Source organism: Erpetoichthys calabaricus, chromosome 17, assembly GCF_900747795.2.
Source record: "Erpetoichthys calabaricus chromosome 17, fErpCal1.3, whole genome shotgun sequence".
Taxonomy (NCBI): Eukaryota; Metazoa; Chordata; class Cladistia; order Polypteriformes; family Polypteridae; genus Erpetoichthys; species Erpetoichthys calabaricus.
In genome coordinates this window covers 55,748,583-55,770,736 of record NC_041410.2, presented here as the reverse complement: position 1 = coordinate 55,770,736, position 22,154 = coordinate 55,748,583, and the positions used below count along the sequence as shown (strand labels likewise).

The 22,154-nt window shown below is 41.3% G+C and overlaps 1 protein-coding gene across 1 annotated transcript in view; it reads left to right on the top strand.

Annotated features, from left to right (window-relative positions):
- The window catches only part of LOC127526110 (craniofacial development protein 2-like), a 1,015,936-nt gene that overhangs the window by 344,223 nt on the left and 649,559 nt on the right, over window positions 1-22,154 (top strand). The gene's annotated exons all lie outside the window — the stretch shown is intronic.

Genomic DNA, 22,154 nt, shown 5'->3' with positions numbered 1-22,154 from the left:
CAAAATCAAACACCCCAGAGATATTACTATCATTAGACGCAGAAAAGGCATTTGACATGATCGAATGGAATTACCTTTTCACTGCATTGGAGAAATTTGGGTTTGGCCCGAATATTTGTGCTTGGATTAAACTACTGTATACCAGTCCAGAAGCTTCAGTTTGTATTAATAAAATTTGCTCAGACTACTTTAAACTAGAACGTGGTACCAGACAAGGATGTCCCTTGTCGCCACTGCTGTTTGCAATCGCTATTGAACCACTGGCGGTTCACTGCCGAAATTCTCATCAGATAAAGGGGATTGTCAGAGAAGGACTGGAACAGAAAATTTCTCTATATGCAGATGATATGGTCTTATATATATCGGACCCAGAAAACACTGTCCCTGCTGTTTTAACAGCACTAACAGAATTTCAAAAGATATCTGGTCTTAGAATTAATCTGAATAAAAGTATACTCTTTCCAGTGAATTCACAAGCATATAATATTAAATTAGACACCCTACCTTTTACCATAGCAGATCAGTTTAAATACCTAGGGGTAAATATCACAAGTAAACATAAAGCTCTTTATCAACAAAATTTTGGCGTCTGTATGGAAAAAATTAAGCAAGACTTGCATAGATGGTCAACCCTTCATCTCACCCTAGCCGGAAGAATTAACATTGTTAAGATGAATATCCTTCCTAAACTTCTCTTTTTATTTCAAAACATTTCAATATATATCAATAAATCGTTTTTTAAACAGTTAGATTCAATAATAACCTCATTCATTTGGAACTCAAAACACCCACGTATCCGAAGAGCGACCCTACAAAGACCTCAGGCAGAAGGTGGCATGGCTTTACCTAATTTTCAGTTTTATTACTGGGCAGCAAACATACAAGCCATAAAAACCTGGACACAAATAAATGCACATACACAGGCTTGGTCTGCAATAGAAGTAAAATCCTGTAGTACTTCTTTATATTCCCTGCTCTGCTCTCCAATAAATGAAAGTTATCGCAAATATACTAATAACCCAATTGTGCTTTACTCACTCAGAATATGGAACCAAATTAGGAAGCATTTTAAGATGGAAAATCTTTTATCAGTGGCACCTCTGCAAGGGAACCACCTCTTTCAACCTTCACAAGTATATCCAGTTTTTAATACCTGGAAAATTTTTGGGATTAAAATGCTCAGAGATCTTTATATAGACAACATATTTACATCTTTTGAACAATTACGTTCAAAATTTAACCTCCCAGCTATACATTTCTTTTACTATCTTCAAATTAGAAATTTTGTTAAACAGAAATTGCCCGATTTCCCCCACCTTGCACCCTCCACAATGCTGGAAAAAATACTGCTCAATTCCGAGGAAACAAACACTATTTCCGCAATATATAAAATCTTATTAGAGTCCTTACCTTTCAAAGATCCAAGAGGACATTGGGAAGAAGATCTCTTAATCAATATATCAGAAAAGGAGTGGAAGGTAGCAAAGCAGAGAATTCACTCGAGTTCTATATGCGCAAAGCATAGAATTATTCAACTAAAAATTATATATCGAGCTCATCTGTCTTGCTTAAAACTGTCCAAAATGTTTCCAGGCCAGGATCCAACCTGCGAGCGCTGCAACCAAGCTCCTGCCTCACTGGGTCACATGTTCTGGGCCTGCACCAAACTAACATCATTTTGGACAAAAATTTTTAAGTGCCTCTCAGACAGCCTTAGTATCACAATCCCTCCTAACCCACTAACAGCTGTGTTTGGTGTCCTTCCAGATGGACTTGAATTGGAGAAGGACAAACAAACGGTGATTGCATTCACTACACTCTTGGCACGCAGACTTATTTTGTTAAATTGGAAGAATCCTAATTCTCCTCTTATAAGTCAGTGGGAAACCGATGTTTTATATTATTTGAAATTGGAAAAAATCAAATTTTCAGTTAGAGGATCTGTACAAAATTTTTTCAAAACTTGGCAGGATTTAATCAATATTATTTTAGAATAAGAGAATTAACTATTATTGCATTTAACTCCCTTCTCCATCTCTTATTTATATAGATATTTACTTCTCCCCTTCTTTTGTCTAATGTTGCCTTATTAAAAAGCTTAAAGAAATTTTCCTTTAGCTAAGCTCTCCTTCTCAGGGGTGGGGTTTGATTTGTTTTCAAATTTGTTGGGTTATAAATTGATCTGTTTGTATGGAATGATTACAATGAAAATTAATAAAATAAAAATATTAAAAAAAAAGAAAAAAAAGAAATCTGCTCAAATGTCTCCCTGCAGCAAAAAAAAAAGCATGTAATGTTGAAATTGTTGCACCAATCTGGAATTCCACTTCAGAATCAGTGAATGCTGTGCTAGTGTAAAAAATCAGAATTTTGGAAAGTAGAGACTTTGAGTGTTTCTTCTTGGACATTTTTTTTTCTTTATGAAAGATTTGTCGGTTCCAATGAAGCAATTTTACCAGGTCTCCTGCTCTCTTATTATACCAACCCAGTCAATCCATGTTTTACTCAAAAATGTAACATAATTTATAATGTGGTACACAATCTGGTATTAACTTTCAGAATTATAACAAGTGCAGAATAGATTCCAATAATCTCTAAATGTAAATGTTATTTTATATTATTAAATTTGATCACTCCCAATACAGAATATGCAGTGCTTATTTCCACTTTCCACTGTCTCAGAAGGCTCTGAATATATTCAGTAATTAAGAAGGGTTGAAATATGAGCATTATATCTGACAGATAATAGAGCCGAATAAAGTCAACCATGAAATCTAAGCAGTTAATTGTAAATAGTTTTATTGTTTGAACTGCCATTTTAAAGTAACCAGTAACATTGTAGCCAGAGCTTAAAAGAGCTGCTACGTCTGTCAGTAATTCTATTACAATTGAGCAAAACAGTTTTTTTATTACGGGAAATGGCAAAATACAAAACTGGTTTTACTGATAAGAAGCTGTTTTGGACAGTTGTGTCAGGAGACTCCTATTGATCCTTTCAGTCAAGAAGGCAGACCCTGGTTTGTGGTTTCCTCAGCTCCCCACCAACACTGAAATGGAGATTTTAATTTCTTTGCTTTCTTATATTTTTTTTCCTCTACTACTTAGACATTTCTCTGCCACTGGCAAAGTCATTATAAAGTATGCATTTTAAACTGTGATGAGACCTTTCAAAAACTACCAACAAACACTTTAAATACCACTCTAATTGTTAGATTCTGTTGATGAAAACTAAGATCTTCCCACTTCGGCCATGAAACTGTGCTTCTGTCTAATTCTTCCTAGTGGAGAATCCCACTTTTCAAGCAGCAAAGGAAAATGTAATGTCCAAAAGTTATTGAAGCCATCTGGGCTTGCAAGCATACTGTTATATATGATCCTTGGTCTTTCCCCTGGTTTGTATTTAAATTAATTGACTTTTCTATTCATTTTTGATTGTTTTGTTTAGGATAATATTGTTATTTACGTTTGTTATTTGTGTAGCTATACATTTATCAGTTTGGTGTTTTATGTAGTCCTTATGTGTCCCTGCTTGTTCTGCCATGTTCCACATGTTTTCATTGCATAGGTTCTGCCTCAGGCCTATAAAGGCTGGGAAGCAAGCAGTCTCTTGTGGTTCACTGAAAGTGATTTGTGGTGTTGGTGAGTTCTGATGTTCTGGGGTTGTTTCTGGATTTTTCAAAAACTTTTTTCTCTGTTTTTGACAATTCTTTTAGATTTGGTATTGCGATTTGCTTGCTACTGGATTACCTATTTCAGGCAATTCCTTCTTTGCTTTTTGTGATCCTCTGAGTTTCCTTTGTTTCAAAGTATTTTTGAAAACCAAATCATTTTATATATAAAGATTCTTCATTTGCCCTTTTTGCTTCAAGCCAAAGGTTGACTTTTCCTTCCTCTTGTGGGGCTATTTGTTATCATTTTTGGGACATTTCACTATATTGAACAGTTTTTTATTCTGACAGCTTGCTTCCCAGCGTCCTTGATTGGCCTCATTGGGATTTTATTAGGAAGTACTCCTTGATTTGTAACATGTATGCTATGTGAGATGCCACAGAAGTCATCTTATGTAAGGTTGAGCTGCTTGCTCTTTTTCTCTGAGTTTTATTTTAATGGAAAGAACTTTGGTTTAATTTGAGAAAACTGGTCATATTGTCTTATTTTTGTCTATGAAATGATTCCTGCTCTGTCCAGGCTATTTTTTCTTGATTTAGACAAATTACATTTTGCAAAAAATATTATAGCTATGATTGGGTGGCTCATCTGTCTGTCTGAGTGGACCAATGAATTCTGGAGCTTCATGGTTCCTTGCTGCACGTAAAGAAGAACAGAACCATACTAACTGCCTTTAAGTAGAATCTGCAGGGCAAAGTTACACAAGTGGCTGTCACCACCAGCTGGAGCTCCTACGGGATGATCCCAGGGCTTCTAGAAGGCATTTGCTAACCCAAGAAACGATTATGGGATTTACTATGGAAGTCATCCCTGGCTGGGGCTTAAAAGTTCCTTCCAGTCCCTCAGTCAGTGAACTTGAAGTTAAGAGAGTGCGTGAAAGAGAATGGAGTATCATCTATCATATTGGATCTGTGCTTTTCTTCCATCGGTTTATGTATTCATGTTACCCCTACAGTTAACTCTTTCCTTATATCCTTTAATTATAATAAATACACCCTTCTTTCATACTTCAGCTTCCTTGGGTTTGGAAATGGCTCAAAAATGTCCTCTGTTTTTCTTCAGGCAACGATCCAGTTTTAGGAAGAAATAAGACACTAAATTATTTTACACAGTGACCAAACAGGCCTCAGTTATTTGTGCTGTGATTACCATTTCCATGCAGCAGTATTGACAGTTGATGTCAGGAGACCTAGCAGAGGACACGGGCTGATTAAAGAAGTGATAATTTACACTTACGTCTCTGAACTGTGAAAAGAACAATAGATTGTAGAAGAAATCCAGATGAACACTGCATTAATAAATAAATAATAGCTAGAAAATAAATGGATGGATCATCAGTGTGACGGGTGGGGAGGTGGGGTTTGGCCTTGGACCACAAGGTTGCTGGTTCAATTCTTACTAAAAGACCTTGAGCAAGTCACTGACTGTTCTCCAACTTTATAAAATATATCTATTGTCCTGCATCCTCATGTTGTAAGTTGTCATGCATTATTATTATTATTATGGATAATTGTAATAATGGTCAAGAAACCAATGTTCGTGTCACAGAGCATAATACATCACAAGGATACAATTTAAAGTAAAATAACTAAAAACAGTATAGAATATTACATAGCTTGACAAAATGTAAAAACAAAATTACAATTTAGCTCAAATTTACAGAAGCACAAATAAAAATAATCAAGAAATGTGCATTATTATAAATCTATCCACTGCATCTCGTACTCTTCTGATCACTTATGAATGCATTATAAAATCCTGACTTGCACAATTTGGAGTCACTTTCCATTTAATAAGAAGATTAGCAAAAGCGAAGAAAAACAAAGGTGTTTTTCTAAAGAAATATTTCACCTACATTATCAAACATTGTAGTCTTGTGACTTCTTGGAACTACTTTGTGCAAATCATTAAGTGAATTCTGTTGTGTATACACCAGAGGAGCTGTTATGGACATGGAAGAATTAATACCACTGCACAGCATTTCCTCTGTGGATTAGAAGCAGTTTTGTACGTTGAGGACACCTGAACCATCCAAGGAGCCTTCCTGTCCTGGGGCCTCATGTATAACGCTGTGCGTAGAATTCACACTATAACATGGCATACGGACAAAAACAGACGTCTGTACGCACAAAATATCCAGATGCATAAAACTGTGCATATGCCAAGTTCCACGTACTTCCCCTTTATAAATCCCAATGAACGTGAAATTTAACGTTTTATGCCAAGTTTAGTTTTTATACATCTCAAAGTGTGCGAGGAAACAGGTGTACACAACATTTTTGTGTGTACACAGCATTTATACATGAGGCCCCTGGCCTGTGTCAATGGGTCTTGAACCCCCGTCTACCCAGTGGGGTGCCTGGTCTACTTGCCCATCTTAAAATCACACCTAATTACTCCTATTCTCTCTATTTCCACATTCTCTCTCGCATCCTGCATTTTGGCTCTGGGCTTAAGTCTAACTCTCATCAGTTGAGCTTTGCTTAGTAGCCTTGTTCCACATTCAAAAAGCTCTAAAGATACTGCCCCATATATCAGTTACTTAATGTGAGGATTTTCAGTGGTTTAACTCTTGTATACATACATCAGGTCGCTAGCAACCCATGACATCATGTTTTCAGCTCTCGCTAGATCATATGATGCAATGTGGACAGTTCCCCAGGTATGCCTCATTCATTTCATCTGTAACAATTTACTACTAAAATTATGCCAAAGTAGTTTAAAATGACTTTAATATAATCATTTATTTGCCTAAAACATATATGGTCAATAGGAACGTTAGATGCGATAAAGTGTCATTTTTTATGTGCACATTGTAAGATGTTGTGATTGTAAACAGCACTTGAACAAAATATTCTTTTTCGGGATTTCCTTGTATCCCTTGTCACACACGCGTGCTTAGGGGACAACTAAAGGGCTTTAATAAAAGTAATTCCATGCCTGACTAGGGGGCGGCGAAGTGCACTGATTCTCTCTCTTAATTCCTTGCAGACTATTCTCGGGAAGTGCCGCCCGGTTCTGGGGCAACCAATGACATCACTGTTGGTTCCGGCCCTGATGACATCACTTCCTCTACTTGCATTTAAAGGCCGCCATTTTAAGGCAGTAAGTCAGTTCTGTTGTGTGAACATGTCTGTTCTTTTTGATCGATTTTGCAGCCAGAAATATTATACGGGTGGCTGCCCCAAACCTTTCCAATGTCTCTTTGTCGTTCTTGTGACACCCTATATATTCATCATACCTGTGTTTCTATCTTGTTTCTTTTATGTACAGTAGGTATTTAGAGAGGTAAGAGATTAAAAAAAGAAATGGTGCATGCTTAGCATATCAAGATCTTAAAAGAGCCCTATAGCAGACTACGAGTTGGAGAGGGACACAGTGCAGAGGGATACTTTTGATGCCATCATATCATGAATGTTGTGGGCAAAAAATTGTAAAGGAGTAGAGCTCAAACGATTAGTTGAAAGAAATAAAAGTGGCAAATAGCTGCAGCAGCTGCAGAGAGTGAAAAAGCATAAGTTACATCACCTGAACCACTTCTTACAGAAGCAAAAGTGGACAAAAAAAACCCAGAAAAGGTTTTATTAGAGCTGCGTTTCTATTGCATTGCTCATTATTTAAGTATTTATGAGTTTAGAGAGATAAGAGATAACCCAGCCACAGGGGATGCACAAACCAGTGTGTTACTTCATGCCGGTCCCAAGCCTGGATAAATGGGGAGGGTTACGTCAGGAAGGGGAGCCAGTGTAAAATTTTGCCAAATCAATATGCGGACAACAATACAAATTTCCATACCGTATCGGCCGAGCCTCGGGTTAACAATGACCACCACCAGTACTGTGAGTCAACAGGGTGCTGGCGGAAATTAGGCTACTGTTGGTCGAAGAAGAAGGGAAGAAGAGGGGGGAGATGTGTCCGGAGGCAGGAGGTGAAGAGGAAGATAAAGAGAGTGGAACTGAGGGTAGGAACTTTGAATGTTGGCAGTATGACTGGTAAGGGGAGAGAGTTAGCAGATATGATGGAGAAAAGGAAAGTTGAAATATTGTGCGTGCAAGAGACTATATGGAAGGGAAGTAAGGCCAGGTGGATCAGAGGTGGATTCAAATTGTTCTATCATGGTGTGGATAGGAGGAGAAATGGAGTAGGGGTTATTCTAAAGGAACAGTATATGTCAAGAGTGTTTTGGAGGTGAAAAGAGTGTCAGACAGAGTAATGATTATGAAGCTGGAAATTGGAGGTGTGATGATGAATGTTGTTAGTGCATATGCACCGCAAGTTAGGTGTGCAATGGATGAGAAAGAAGATTTTTGGAGTGAGTTGGATGAAGTGATGAACAGTGTACCCAAGGTACAGGAAGTGGTGGTTAGAGCGGATTTCAATGGACATGTTGGTGAAGGGAACAGAGGAGACGAGGAGGTGATGGGTAGGTATGGTGTCAAGGAGAGGAATGAAGAAGGTCTGAGGATAGTGGATTTTGCCAAAAGGATGGACATGGCTGTGGTGAATACATATTTTAAGAGGAGGGAGGAACATAGGGCTACGAGTGGAGGAAGATGCACACAGGTACATTACATCCTATGCAGAAGAGTCAATCTGAAGGAGATTGAAGACTGCAAAGTGGTGGCAGGGGAAAGTGTAGTTAAGCAGCATAGGATAGTGGTCTGTAGGATGATGTTGGAGATCAAGAAGAGGAAGAGTGTGATGGCAGAGCCAAGAATCAAATGGTGGAAGTTGAAAAAGGAAGACTGCAAGGTTGAGTTTTAGGGAGATAGTGAGACAGGCATTGGGTAGTAGTAAAGAGTTACCAGACAGCTGGGAAACTACAGCAGATGTAGTAAGGGTGACAGCAAGAAGGGTGCTTGACGTGACATCTGGTCAGAGGAAGGAGGAAAAGGAAACCCGGTGGTGGAATGGGGAAGTACAGGAGAGTACACAGAGGAAGAGGATGGCAAAGAAGAAGTGGGATAGTCAGAGAGATGCAGAAAGTAGACAAGAGTACAAGAAGATAAGGTGCAAGGTGAAGAGAAAGGTGGAAAAGGCTAAAGAAAAAGCATATGATGAGTTGTATGAGAGGTTGGACACTAAAGAGGGAGAAAAAGACGTGTACTGATTGGCTAGACAGAGGGAGCGAGCTGGAAAAGATGTGCAGCAGGTTAGGGTAATAAAGGATAAAGATAGAAACGTACTCAGAAGCGAGGAGAGTGTGTTGAGCAGATGGAAAGAGTACTTTGAGAGGCTGATGAATGAAGAGTACGAGAGAGAGAAGAGGTTGGATGATGTGGAGATAGTGAATCAGGAAGTGCAACGGATCAGCAAAGTGGAAGTAAGGACAGCTATGAAGAGGATGAAGAATGGAAAAGCCGTTGGTCCAGATGACATACCTGTGGAAGCATTGAGGTGTTTAGGAGAGATGGCAGTGGAGTTTTTAACCAGATTGTTTAATGGAATCTTGGAAAATGAAAGGATGCCTGAGGAGTGGAGAAGAAGTGTACTGGTGCCGATATTTAAGAATAGATAGATAGATAGATAGATAGATAGATAGATAGATAGATAGATAGATAGATAGATAGATAGATAGATAGATACTTTATTAATCCCAAGGGGAAATTCACATACTCCAGCAGCAGCATACTGATACAAAAAAAAACAATATTAAATTAAAGAGTAATAAAATGAATAAGGGGGATGTGCAGAACTGTAGTAACTACACAGGGATAAAATCGATGAGCCACAGCATGAAGTTATGGGAAAGAATAGTGGAAGCTAGGTTAAGAAGTGAGGTGATAATTAGTGAGCAGCAGTATGGTTTCATGCCAAGAAAGAGCACCACAGATGTAATGTTTGCTCTGAGGGTGTTGATGGAGAAGTTTAGAGAAGGCCAGAAGGAGTTACATTGCGTCTTTGTGGACCTAGAGAAAGCATATGACAGGGTGCCTCGAGAGGAGTTGTGGTATTGTATGAGGAAGTTGGGAATGGCAGAGAAGTATGTAAGAGTCGTACAGGATATATACGAGGGAAGTGTGACCATGGTGAGGTTTGTGGTAGGAGTGATGGATGCATTCAAGGTGTAGGTGGGATTACATCAGGGACCGGCTATGAGCCATTTCTTATTTGCAATGGTGATGGACAGGTTAACAGACGAGATTAGGCAGGAGTCCCCGTGGACTATGATGTTTGCTGATGACATTGTGGGAACAGGTTGAGGAGACCCTGGAGAGGTGGAGATATGCTCTAGAGCCACGGTTTTCAAACTTTTTTGAACAAGTACCACTCCGCGAGGACCAGTAAACTGAAGTACCACTGTCAATGAATCGTTAATTTATCACTATAATGACTATAATTATGACGTTAAAGTGATATTAAACTAATTAAGGAAATGGGTGCTTGTGCTAATAAAAGCCGGCTTAGAGTCTTCCACGCATTTACAGTTGTATATTTATACTATATATGATTATATGCAACATATTGGCATTCTAGCAACATCGATTCGTGGAAAATAAAGGACCACACGAGTACCACCAGTGGTACGCGTACCACAGTTTGAAAACCGTGGCTCTAGAGAGGAGAGGAATGAAGGTCAGTAGGAACAAGACAGAATACATGTGTGTAAATGAGAGGGAGGTCAGTGGAATGGTGAGAATGCAAGGAGTAGAGTTGGTTAAGGTGGATGAGTTTAAACTCACTCCTAAGTAAGATATGAGGATATCGTAAGGATAATTTTGTTTTAAACATTATTTATTTTCTGTAAGAAATTGAACATGACACATGTACTGTAGAACAACATACAGTAAAACTGCATTTCAAATTAATAAAATAGGTACTGTATTTTTCGCTCCATAAGATGCACTATTTTCCCCCAAAAGAAGTGTGGAAATGTCTGTGTGTCTAAGGCGCTATTCACGCGACGGGATGCATGCTGCAGTGGCCGCTCCTGCTACACAAGCGTTTTACTGTTTATACTTGTGCACGTACTTTACGGAAATGCGGCAGTGCGAGATATCATCACGGTGAGAACTGGTTCGGCTTCGCTGTGTTATGAATTGCCTGGCACACCCATTAAATTCCGATGATACCTTACCGCAATATCTCTACAAAGGATGGTTTATGATTAAATCCATCAATCCAGGGATGTGCCCATTCCAGCAAGCATTGGGCATGAGGCTGAAACAATCCCTGGATGAGCATTAGCTCATCGCAAAGTGAATACAAACACTCACATACACTAGTGTCATTTTAGTGTAACCAAATCTGCATATCTTAGGAAGGAAACTGGAGCACACTGTGGAAACCCAGAAGGAAAACTTGCAAACTCCAAGCAGAGAATACCAGTGACATGACTCCCTGCGAGACAGCAGTTCTACCGCTTCGCCACCGTGTCACCACCCTTTTGTGTATTTATTAATAGTATTCATTATTTAAATGAAATTAACGATTTATCTGTAAAATGTGACATACATACTTTAATGCATTTCATCATGAAAGTGATATCAAGTATAAATCTTAGGATTCTAATGTGTTCTGTGTGGCGATCTATTGCTGTTTGCCGCTGCTGTCAGTACCGGAGGAAGCCCTAGAAAAAAAAGATGGCACAAAAGACGGTATGTGAGACTTTTAAAATGTATCATGTCATTATGACAGGGAATATGCGACAATTGAATATAAAAGCACCACAAATGCATTTGTATGTTGGCATTTTGCTTCACCACATCGAACCATTCATCAAACATCGAAGCGCGCACATCGATCTCATAGGATCCACAAAGCGGCTTTCTGTCACATGTAGATAGTAACCAGAGACTCTGACGTCACATTCCAACTTTTTGCACACTGTGCCCCCTGACTTTTTGCTGGTACTGCAACTCGCGCACGCGTCGCGTTAATTTCTGAGGACCTGCTCAGAGGACGCGTCAAATGAACGCTGGGAATGTGTGGCAGCCATGATGTGGGCGCGTACGTGTTCTGAGTATGAAGTAAAAATGAGCCCTTATGGAGCAAATATGGTGTCACGTATTACCTGACAAAAGTCGAAATCCAGGGGTAGAGGGTGATAATCAGCTGTTAATGGTGACAAAACTCACTGTTATGTTAGACTCATTGACTCGGCATCTAATCCTTCCGTGTGCGTGAGTTACAAAATGTAAACAAATGTAAACAAAGACAAGATGACATCGACATCTCACGAAGGAGCGAAGCGAGTGCAGAAAACAAAATACTCAGTAGACAATATTTTGTGCATTATCACTGAGTCGGACTCTGATTTTTCAGAATCTGATTTTGTTGAGAGTGATCAGGAGATCGAGCAAGAGAGTAAGGAACATGCATCAGCTGATCGGACACCAGCCAATGGCTCCCAAGGTGGAGCGCATTCGCATACCCGATGCGCCTACAGCAAGGTTTGTGTGGGAGGAATACTTTCAGCTACTGTCAGACGAGACAAACAGGTCTGCAGAACAATTTTTTGAATTGAGGGCTGCGCTTGCAACGCATTCTCGTTTTTCAAAGTGGAAACCCACAACAAAAGATGAGATGAAGGGCTTTGTGGCATTACAAATAGAGACGGGACTAGACTGGCGATATAAGTTCAGGGAACATTGGTCGAAACGTGCTTTGTCCCCTGGTGGCTTTAGACAGGTTATGCCGCGTGATAGGTACGTGCTCCTGCAAAGTGATTGTGGGCAACTGAGCTTCATAAATTCTGATACTGGCGATGAGGAGTTCTTGGAGTTTCCAGAAAACTAGAAGAGTGCTTGAACCTTAAAGTCTCTCTTCATTTGTTAATGTCAGTGATGATGGTTCTTAATACCGCTGTTGACTTTACATGGTTGAAATATTATTCTGCTATATTTTATTAAATATATTAGCACACCATTTGGTTCAGAATATTTTTTTTCTTGTTTTCCTCCTCTAAACCTAGGTGTGTCTAATGGTCAGGTGCGTCTTAAGGAGCGAAAAATACGGTATATATAATAATAATATAAATCTATCTATCTATATATATACATCCCCGCGCTTTGCAGCGGCGAAGTACTGCTTTTAAATTTTTATTAAGAAGAAAACCTTTTTAAATTGAGTGAAAATATACCAATAACAATTTGTTAAGGATGTGTTTTTTTGTGAAGCTGACTTCACACAGCCTCTCCGCTGTTTTATAAACAAACGTCATATAAGGTCTTCTTTTCTCGTTGCTTTGCCAACGGAAGCAGCCTTTTTATTTAATCCTGTTTTTACGATTGTTCTGTTTGTATATCACTTTGTCAGTTCAGCACTCTGGTTGTAATATGACCAAGCGGTGCAAGCACACTCTTGAGAATGCAACGTATAGTTGTACAGGAGAAAAGCAATCTTGCCTGAAATCAATGGCAACCTTTTGTAGGTCTATGAACTTAATTTAAACTTTAGGTTTACACGGTGCTTTCTTTCCGAAGTACCTGCACTCATGAATATGTCTGTATGCGTCAGTCGCTCAAATCCCCGCGGTTCACACCGGCGAAATTCTGCTTTTAAATTTTTATTAAGAAGAAAAGAAAACCTTTTAAAATTGAGGGAAAATATACCAATAACAGTTTGTTAAGGATCTGTTTTTTTTGTGAAGCTGCCTTCACTCGAGTGATCACTTCGAGCTTTAAGCCTGAGAAATCACCCAGTAAATGCACACGTTTAATTGCACATCTGTTAATATGTATGCTTACAAAGTATTAAAAGATACTCAACAATTACACAGTATTAAAAGACACTCAACAATTAATGTCATTTACCTTCGTTCCCGCGTTTGACTCGTGCTGTAAATCTCTTCCTTGTTTTCACTTAACGTGATTATATAGGAGGCATAATATGTGATGACGCGATATGTGACTCCGCCTCCTCCATTACAGTATATGGACAAAAAACAAGTTCCAGTTATGACCATTACGCGTAAAATTTCGAAATGAAACCTGCCTAACTTTTGTAAGTAAGCTGTAAGGAATGAGCCTGCCAAATTTCAGCCTTCCACCTACACGGGAAGTTGGACAATTAGTGATGAGTGAGTCAGTCAGTCAGTGAGTCAGCCAGTCAGTGAGGGCATTGCCTTTTATTAGTATAGATGATGTTAATATATTAAATCCATGCTTATGAAAGAATAGTTTTGACAAAATCAAATAAATGAATAAATATATAAAAGAACTGTAAAATATGACAATAAATAAATAAAAGCAAAATGATACGAGCATAAATGATTTAATGTGTCAGAAAATAGGCATGTTACTTATTTCATTATGTATCTAATTCAATTTTTTTCATTTTTTTGTTTCAGTAACAGGGCACATAACATGAAATAAGCCTTGGAATGAAAACTGTCATTTTCACTTGTCAAAGTTATGAGAGTGGGCTCTAGCAAATCCTGATTTTTGATTGGTGAATCATCTGTAGAGTACCATAGCATGAAAGAGAGAAAAAGAGGAAGAGCAAGAGATATGCTCAGGCATTTAAAGTGCAGTTCTTACAAGTCTTATGAGATCCTCACCTCTGCTTGAATTTATTGGGCTTGGTGCATGGCCTCCTGCAGATCTCAGGATGTATCCTGGCTTGGATCAACTCACAGAGCTGGAGAAAGTGAGTAAGAATGGTGTTGCCTCAAGAGAACAGTGTGAGGTGGAGCCATTGGTGCATATGTGTAGACGATGGACAAGGAGGAGAAAAAATCATCATATCTGCATGCCTTGGAAGAATTAAATACTAATGGGTGATAAGCCTCAAGAGAGGAAACGAAGGAGAAACACCGCATTTCATAATGTATTAGACTACCAACACTAGTGATAAAAAATGCCATCAGAATAATGCCTTAAAATATCACATAAAAATATCTGTGAACATGTAATTTTGTCATACAGTAGAACCACCAAAGGACAGTATTAAAATATATTTCAACAAACATCAAATATTAAACACTGAAAGCAAAAATGCAAATGAATATTTATTCAAAAAACAGTTCATTGCACAGCCAATACATGACAGTCAACACTAAACACATTAACAATTTCAGTCCCAGAATGTTGAGTGTAATTTTTCAGGCCAATGTCAAGTATAGTCAAACTTTATTTGTCACATGCGAATTATACATACAGTACAATATGTAGTGAAAAGCTTAATTGCTAAACTCTAAATTTGTGCATTTAAGAGGAATTTGAAGGACAGTCACAAAAATACATGACTTTATAAATATCAATAAAATCATTAGGTTAAATGAGTGCAATAGTATACATTATCTTAAAATTATAAATTATATGATAAATAATAAATAAATAACTTAATAACAATATAAGAGAGTCGATATGGCACAATGTAGTTCCATTCACTTTCTTCATTCAAGATTTGAATGGACTGTAGAAAAAAGCATCTCCTCAGTCTCTCTGAGCTGGTCTTCATGCCACAGTATCATTTTACTGACTGCTGAACACAGAAGAGGCCATTTTTGGGAAGAATCACGGCTGATTATTTTCGTTATCAGGTTCCAAAATCATATGGTGTAGATGTCCTGTAAGTTTGGATGTTCACATTCACATGCTAACATTCACTCTGGCCTAAGGTGATTTGCTTTAGAGATATTTATAAACAGAATCAACAAATTGTAAAGAAAGGAAAAAAATAATTATTAAATAAGCAATGCGTATGCCTAACCCCTAATAGCAATAATTATTTTACAAATACTCAACAGAGGAAACCGAACAATACACTAGACACTACACAGTAAATAATTAATACTTGTGATAAAAGTCCAAACACAGTCCAGTACAACATGTGCAGATTATGATGATGTGTGGAATTAAAACCCCCCGTGAACAACCCTCTGAATGAAAATGACGAGTTTTGATCCACCAGGTTCTTTTTATTGCATGAAGGTTTGGCATGATTGGAAGTCTCCCCCAGACAAAGACTTAGCCAACCAAGACGAAATCACATGAATAAGCTGGCACAGAACAAGCACTTACATCCAGATAGAAACTGTAATTGTAGTTGTAATTCAAAAGAGTGTGAAGCATAGAAACAAATAAACACAGATGATTGCAATCCCCGCTGTGTCTTTTTGGGTCCTTTTTAAAGGGAACGCTTAATTCTTTTTCTTCCCAGCAACCCCCGCACTACTCTGAAGCTGCACAAAGGTGTAATATTACCTGGGTTGCTGGGAGTTGCAGGCAATTAAAGTAATGCTGCTACACAGTGATCCGTTCAGCCAATTGCACCACTCTATACAGGGCCTTGTGGTCCTCCTGTGTGCTGTTTCCAAACCAGGCAGTATTTCTTCCTGTCAGAATGTCATCCCAAATGTTTAAAATCCAGGTTTTGTTCGATGGGCAAAGTGTTAAATTGTATTGTAATCAACATAATTTATGATAATATTGATAATGTCTATTCCAGTGTAGTGAAATGTCTGAGTTCATGTACCCTTTAAATTATGTCACAGAAAAAATTATCAATAGATCACTTGTATCCGTCAGGCCCTAAGGTGGAACTGCAAATTCAAGATTCACATGTGCATACTTGATTATTGGTGTGGTTAGAACGCTGAAGAGATGAAAAAAAGCCTTACTTTCAACTTGGAAACAGGCTAGCGGCACCAGGCACAAAGAAAATATCACCTTCTCCAAACAGAAATCCATCCATCCATCCATCCATTGTCTCCCGCTTATCCGAGGTCGGGTCGCGGGGGCAGCAGCTTGAGCAGAGATGCCCAGACTTCCCTCTCCCCGGCCACTTCTTCTAGCTCTTCCGGGAGAATCCCAAGGCGTTCCCAGGCCAGTCGAGAGACATAGTCCCTCCAGCGTGTCCTGGGTCTTCCCCGGGGCCTCCTCCCGGTTGGACGTGCCCGGAACACCTCACCAGGGAGACGTCCAGGAGGCATCCTGATCAGATGCCCGAGCCACCTCATCTGACTCCTCTCGATGCGGAGGAGCAGCGGCTCTACTCTGAGCCCCTCCCGGATGACTGAGCTTCTCACCCTATCTTTAAGGGAAAGCCCAGACACCCTGCGGAGGAAACTCATTTCAGCCGCTTGTATTCGCGATCTCGTTCTTTCGGTCACTACCCATAGCTCATGACCATAGGTGAGGGTAGGAACATAGATCGACTGGTAAATTGAGAGCTTCGCCTTGCGGCTCAGCTCCTTTTTCACCACGACAGACCGATGCAATGCCCGCATTACTGCGGATGCCGCACCGATCCGCCTGTCGATCTCACGCTCCATTCTTCCCTCACTCGTGAACAAGACCCCGAGATACTTGAACTCCTCCACTTGGGGCAGGATCTCGCTACCAACCCTGAGAGGGCACTCCACCCTTTTCCGGCTGAGGACCATGGTCTCGGATTTGGAGGTGCTGATTCTCATCCCAGCCGCTTCACACTCGGCTGCGAACCGATCCAGAGAGAGCTGAAGATCACGGCCTGATGAAGCAAACAGGACAACATCATCTGCAAAAAGCAGTGACCCAATCCTGAGCCCACCAAACCGGACCCCCTCAACACCCTGGCTGCACCTAGAAATTCTGTCCATAAAAGTTATGAACAGAATCGGTGACAAAGGGCAGCCCTGGCGGAGTCCAACTCTCACTGGAAACGGGTTCGACTTGCTGCCGGCAATGCGGACCAAGCTCTGGCACCGATCGTACAGGGACTGAACAGCCCTTATCAGGGGGGCCGGTACCCCATACTCTCGGAGTACCCCCCACAGGATTCCCCGAGGGACACGGTCGAATGCCTTTTCCAAGTCCACAAAACACATGTAGACTGGTTGGGCAAACTCCCATGCACCCTCCAGGACCCTGCTAAGGGTATAGAGCTGGTCCACTGTTCCGCGACCAGGACGAAAACCACACTGTTCCTCCTGAATCCGAGGCTCGACTATCCGACCGACCCTCCTCTCCAGGACCCCTGAATAGACTTTTCCAGGGAGGCTGAGGAGTGTGATCCCTCTGTAGTTGGAACACACCCTCCGATCCCCCTTCTTAAAGAGGGGGACCACCACCCCGGTCTGCCAATCCAGAGGCACTGTCCCTGATGTCCATGCGATGTTGCAGAGGCGTGTCAGCCAAGACAGTCCTACAACATCCAGAGCCTTGAGGAACTCCGGGCGTATCTCATCCACCCCCGGGGCCCTGCCACCAAGGAGTTTTTTGACCACCTCGGTGACCTCAGTCCCAGAGATGGGGGAGCCCACCTCTGAGTCCCCAGGCTCTGCTTCCTCATTGGAAGGCATGTTAATGGGATTGAGGAGGTCTTCGAAGTATTCCCCCCACCGACCCACAACGTCCCGAGTCGAGGTCAGCAGCGCACCATCCCCACCATATACAGTGTTGACACTGCACTGCTTCCCCTTCCTGAGACGCCGGATGGTGGACCAGAATCTCCTTGAAGCCGTCCGAAAGTCATTCTCCATGGCCTCCCCAAACTCCTCCCACGCCCGAGTTTTTGCCTCAGCAACCACCAAAGCCGCATTCCGCTTGGCCTGCCGGTACCTATCAGCTGCCTCCGGGGTCCCACAGGACAAAAGGGTCCTGTAGGACTCCTTCTTCAGCTTGACGGCATCCTTCACCGCCGGTGTCCACCAGCGGGTTCGGGGATTGCCGCCACGACAGGCACCGACCACCTTACGGCCACAGCTCCGGTCAGCTGCCTCAACAATAGAGGCACGGAACATGGCCCATTCGGACTCAATGTCCCCCACCTCCCTCGGGATGTGGTCGAAGTTCTGCCGGAGGTGGGAGTTGAAGCTACTTCTGACAGGGGGCTCTGCCAGACGTTCCCAGCAGACCCTCACAACACGTTTGGGCCTACCACGCCTGACCGGCATCCTCCCCCACCATCGAAGCCAACTCACCACCAGGTGGTGATCAGTTGACAGCTCCGCCCCTCTCTTCACCCGAGTGTCCAAGACATGTGGCCGCAAGTCCGACGACACGACCACAAAGTCGATCATCGAACTGAGGCCTAGGGTGTCCTGGTGCCAAGTGCACATATGAACACCCCTATGCTTGAACATGGTGTTCGTTATGGACAATCCGTGACGAGCACAGAAGTCCAATAACAAAACACCGCTCGGGTTCAGATCAGGGGGGCCATTCCTCCCAATCACGCCCTTCCAGGTCTCACTGTCATTGCCCACGTGAGCATTGAAGTCTCCCAGCAGAACGAGGGAGTCCCCAGAAGGTATGCCCTCTAGCACCCCCTCCAGGGACTCCAAAAAGGGTGGGTACTCCGAACTGCTGTTCGGTGCATACGCACAAACAACAGTTAGGACCCGTCCCCCCCACCCGAAGGCGAAGGGAGGCTACCCTCTCGTCCACCGGGGTAAACCCCAATGTACAGGCTCCAAGTTGGGGGGCAATAAGTATACCCACACCTGCTCGGCGCCTCCCACCGGGGGCAACTCCAGAGTGGTAGAGAGTCCAGCCCCTCTCAAGGAGATTGGTTCCAGAGTCCAAGCTGTGCGTCGAGGTGAGTCCGACTATATCTAGCCGGAACCTCTCAACTTCGCGCACTAGCTCAGGCTCCTTCCCCTTCAGAGAGGTGACATTCCACGTCCCAAGAGCCAGTTTCTGTAGCCGAGGATCGGACCGCCAAGGTCCCCGCCTTCGGCCACCACCCAACTCACACTGCACCCGACCTCCTTGGCCCCTCCCATAGGTGGTGAGCCCATGGGAAGGGGGACCCACGTTGCCTCTTCGGGCTGTGCCCGGCCGAGCCCCATGGGTGCAGGCCCGGCCACCAGGCGCTCGCCATCGAGCCCCACCTCCAGGCCTGGCTCCAGAGTGGGGCCCCGGTGACCCGCGTCCGGGCAAGGGAAAACGCCGTCCAAAATTGTTTTTCTTCATAGGAGGTTTGTTTAACCGTTCTTTGTCTCATCCCTCACCTAGGACCAGTTTGCCTTGGGTGGCCCTACCAGGGGCATAAAGCCCCGGACAACAGAGCTCCTAGGATCATTGGGACACGCAAACCCCTCCACCACGATAAGGTGACGGTTAAAGGAGGGGCCAAACAGAAATATTTTTCTAAATAAGAAAAATCATTGGGCATATCATAGAAAACTGGAAAAAAAACTTGATTATGACAGTGATGCCCAGTTTGCTATAAACATTTTAATAATTATATTAAGGCTAGTTTATTACTTATTTAATTTTTGCACAACAGCCCCATCTGCTGGGGAAATATGGGCAGTTCCCCCACCCTCTCTTAATGCAGAGACACCATTGCCTATTATAGCAAATCCTTTCTTAGGCACTTTACAAGCACAGAGACATAACAGAATTGTTTACATTTATATTTTTTAAAGTCAGAAGTAAACAACTTGCTCACATTTTCAGAGTAAATCAGGAACAGGGATTGAGGTCTTCCCAAAATGTACCATAAAGACAGCAGAGCACAGCATTATATGTCAGCCACGTCAGAGGTGACAATCCACACTATTGACAGCCACACTGACTACCAGTCCATCCAATGGTTAGCCAAGCAGTTTGGAAATCCATAAAGAAACCAAAGCAGACAAAACAGTCAGAAATCCTGCTGAACACAAGCAGGAAGCAGTCAGAATACCATCATACCGTCATCACTCAGTAGTTAAAAACTGATAATATACGCAAATAAAATTCAGAAGTGCTCACTTCTAGCCCTCCAATTATCATTAAGAGATAAAAAGCGAACTACTGAAAATTCAACTTAGGCATGTGATTTGTTAGTATGCAGTTGATTGGCCGAAAATGGCCAGTGAGAGCATGTTTTTTTTTTATTATTGCCGCACATTTTCTAATAGCAACAATTACAGTATGACGGCCTCAAGATGGTGTGTTTATAAAACCTTAGTAATAAGGAAAATCCACCAGATGGCACTCTGAATCTCCATAAGCAGAAAATATCCTCTTTTTGTGTAGATAACTAGGAATAAAAGTAGCACATTTAAATAAACAATCCATACAGAAACATTGCATTAAAGTGATTGAACTCTAAAGTGAATCTTTGTATATTTCAACAAGCAATCAGTTTGAAAGCCGTTAATTTTTCTAAATAATGTATGCTGCTCAGTGCTTTGTGCTTGCCATTCATTCATTCAGCATCACTACTTCCAATTCAGGGCCACAGGAGTATGCAGCCTATCCCAGCAGCATATGGCATAAGGCAGGAACCACATATGATTAGTTTGCCAGCTTATTGCAATACCCAGTCCTGAGCCGAGAGGACCGATTTCTTCATGCAGCACAGAATGTGTAAACTCAAAGCTAGGTTTCTAAATGCACAAGGTGGCACTCTTAGCCACTGAGCTGCCTTACTGTTCCTGAAAAGGCGTTTTTATCCATTGTACAAATAAAACACAGATAAAATGATGCAGGGCTGGTGTCCCAAATCAAAGCCATATTTATTGTATGTGTAAAGAGTGAATAGTAGATTCACAAAGACTCTGCTTGCTTTGTCAAAGGCATAGTATGGTGGTTCTTAAGGCCAGAAAGTAAAGTGGAGTGGAAGCAGCAGAGAGGAAGATGGAGTTGGCCTTGAATCTTCTGGGACAGTGACTTCAGACCACTGGAAAAATGTGACATATAAATGAGACCCTTGATATTCCCTAAAACTCTCTCATTTTGCTTTGTCCCAGTTGGTTCATGTGAAGAATCATGCCAATGACACAATGAAATGTGTATATTTTATTTTACGTTTAACTACAAATCACATGCACTATGACAAAGAAGTGGGTGTCCACTTCATAAAAACAATTTTAAAAACTTCATTTCCTAGGAGAAAAAACACAATGACATGGATGATCGAAAAATTTGCAAAAATAATGGTGTTTCACAAACAGCAAAATTTATGCCTGAAGTATTTAGTTGTTTTTATGCACAATTTTGTCTGTTTTGAGGTTTTTACATCTGAGAGGTCTCATGTACTAAAACATGGCATACAAACAAAAACAGAAATGTGTATACGCATAAAAAAATTCAAATCCATAAAACTGTGCGTAAGCAAATTTCCACGCACTTCCCCTTTATAAATCTCAACCAATGTGAATTGTAATGCACATGCATGTGCCTACAGCCCCATCCTGACTCCTCCCAGAATTTCTCATATTTGAATATGCAAATCACTATAAAAAACCTTCCGTTCAGTGTTTTGTTAAAATACAATGGTAAAAGCATGTATAAAAAAAGAAGAATTTCACCAAATGTGAAATGGAGGTCCTACTTAGTGAAGTGGAGGCAAAGAAAAATGTACAATTTGGAGGCTTGGGCAGTGGTATGACTGAGCAACAGAAGGAAATTGATGGAGCAGACCTCAAGAGTTCAAGTTCAGAAAGTCACACAGTACCCAAAATAAAAAAAAAGTGGTCAGATGTGAAAGTCCACATGAAAAGGCAGCCATATGTGTGTGTGTTATATGGAAGCATATTAGGGCCACAGAGAAGAACAAAAATGACTCAGTGAAGAAAACAGGTCTATGTTGAGATTAAAGTTGAAATGTCAACTTTAATCTCA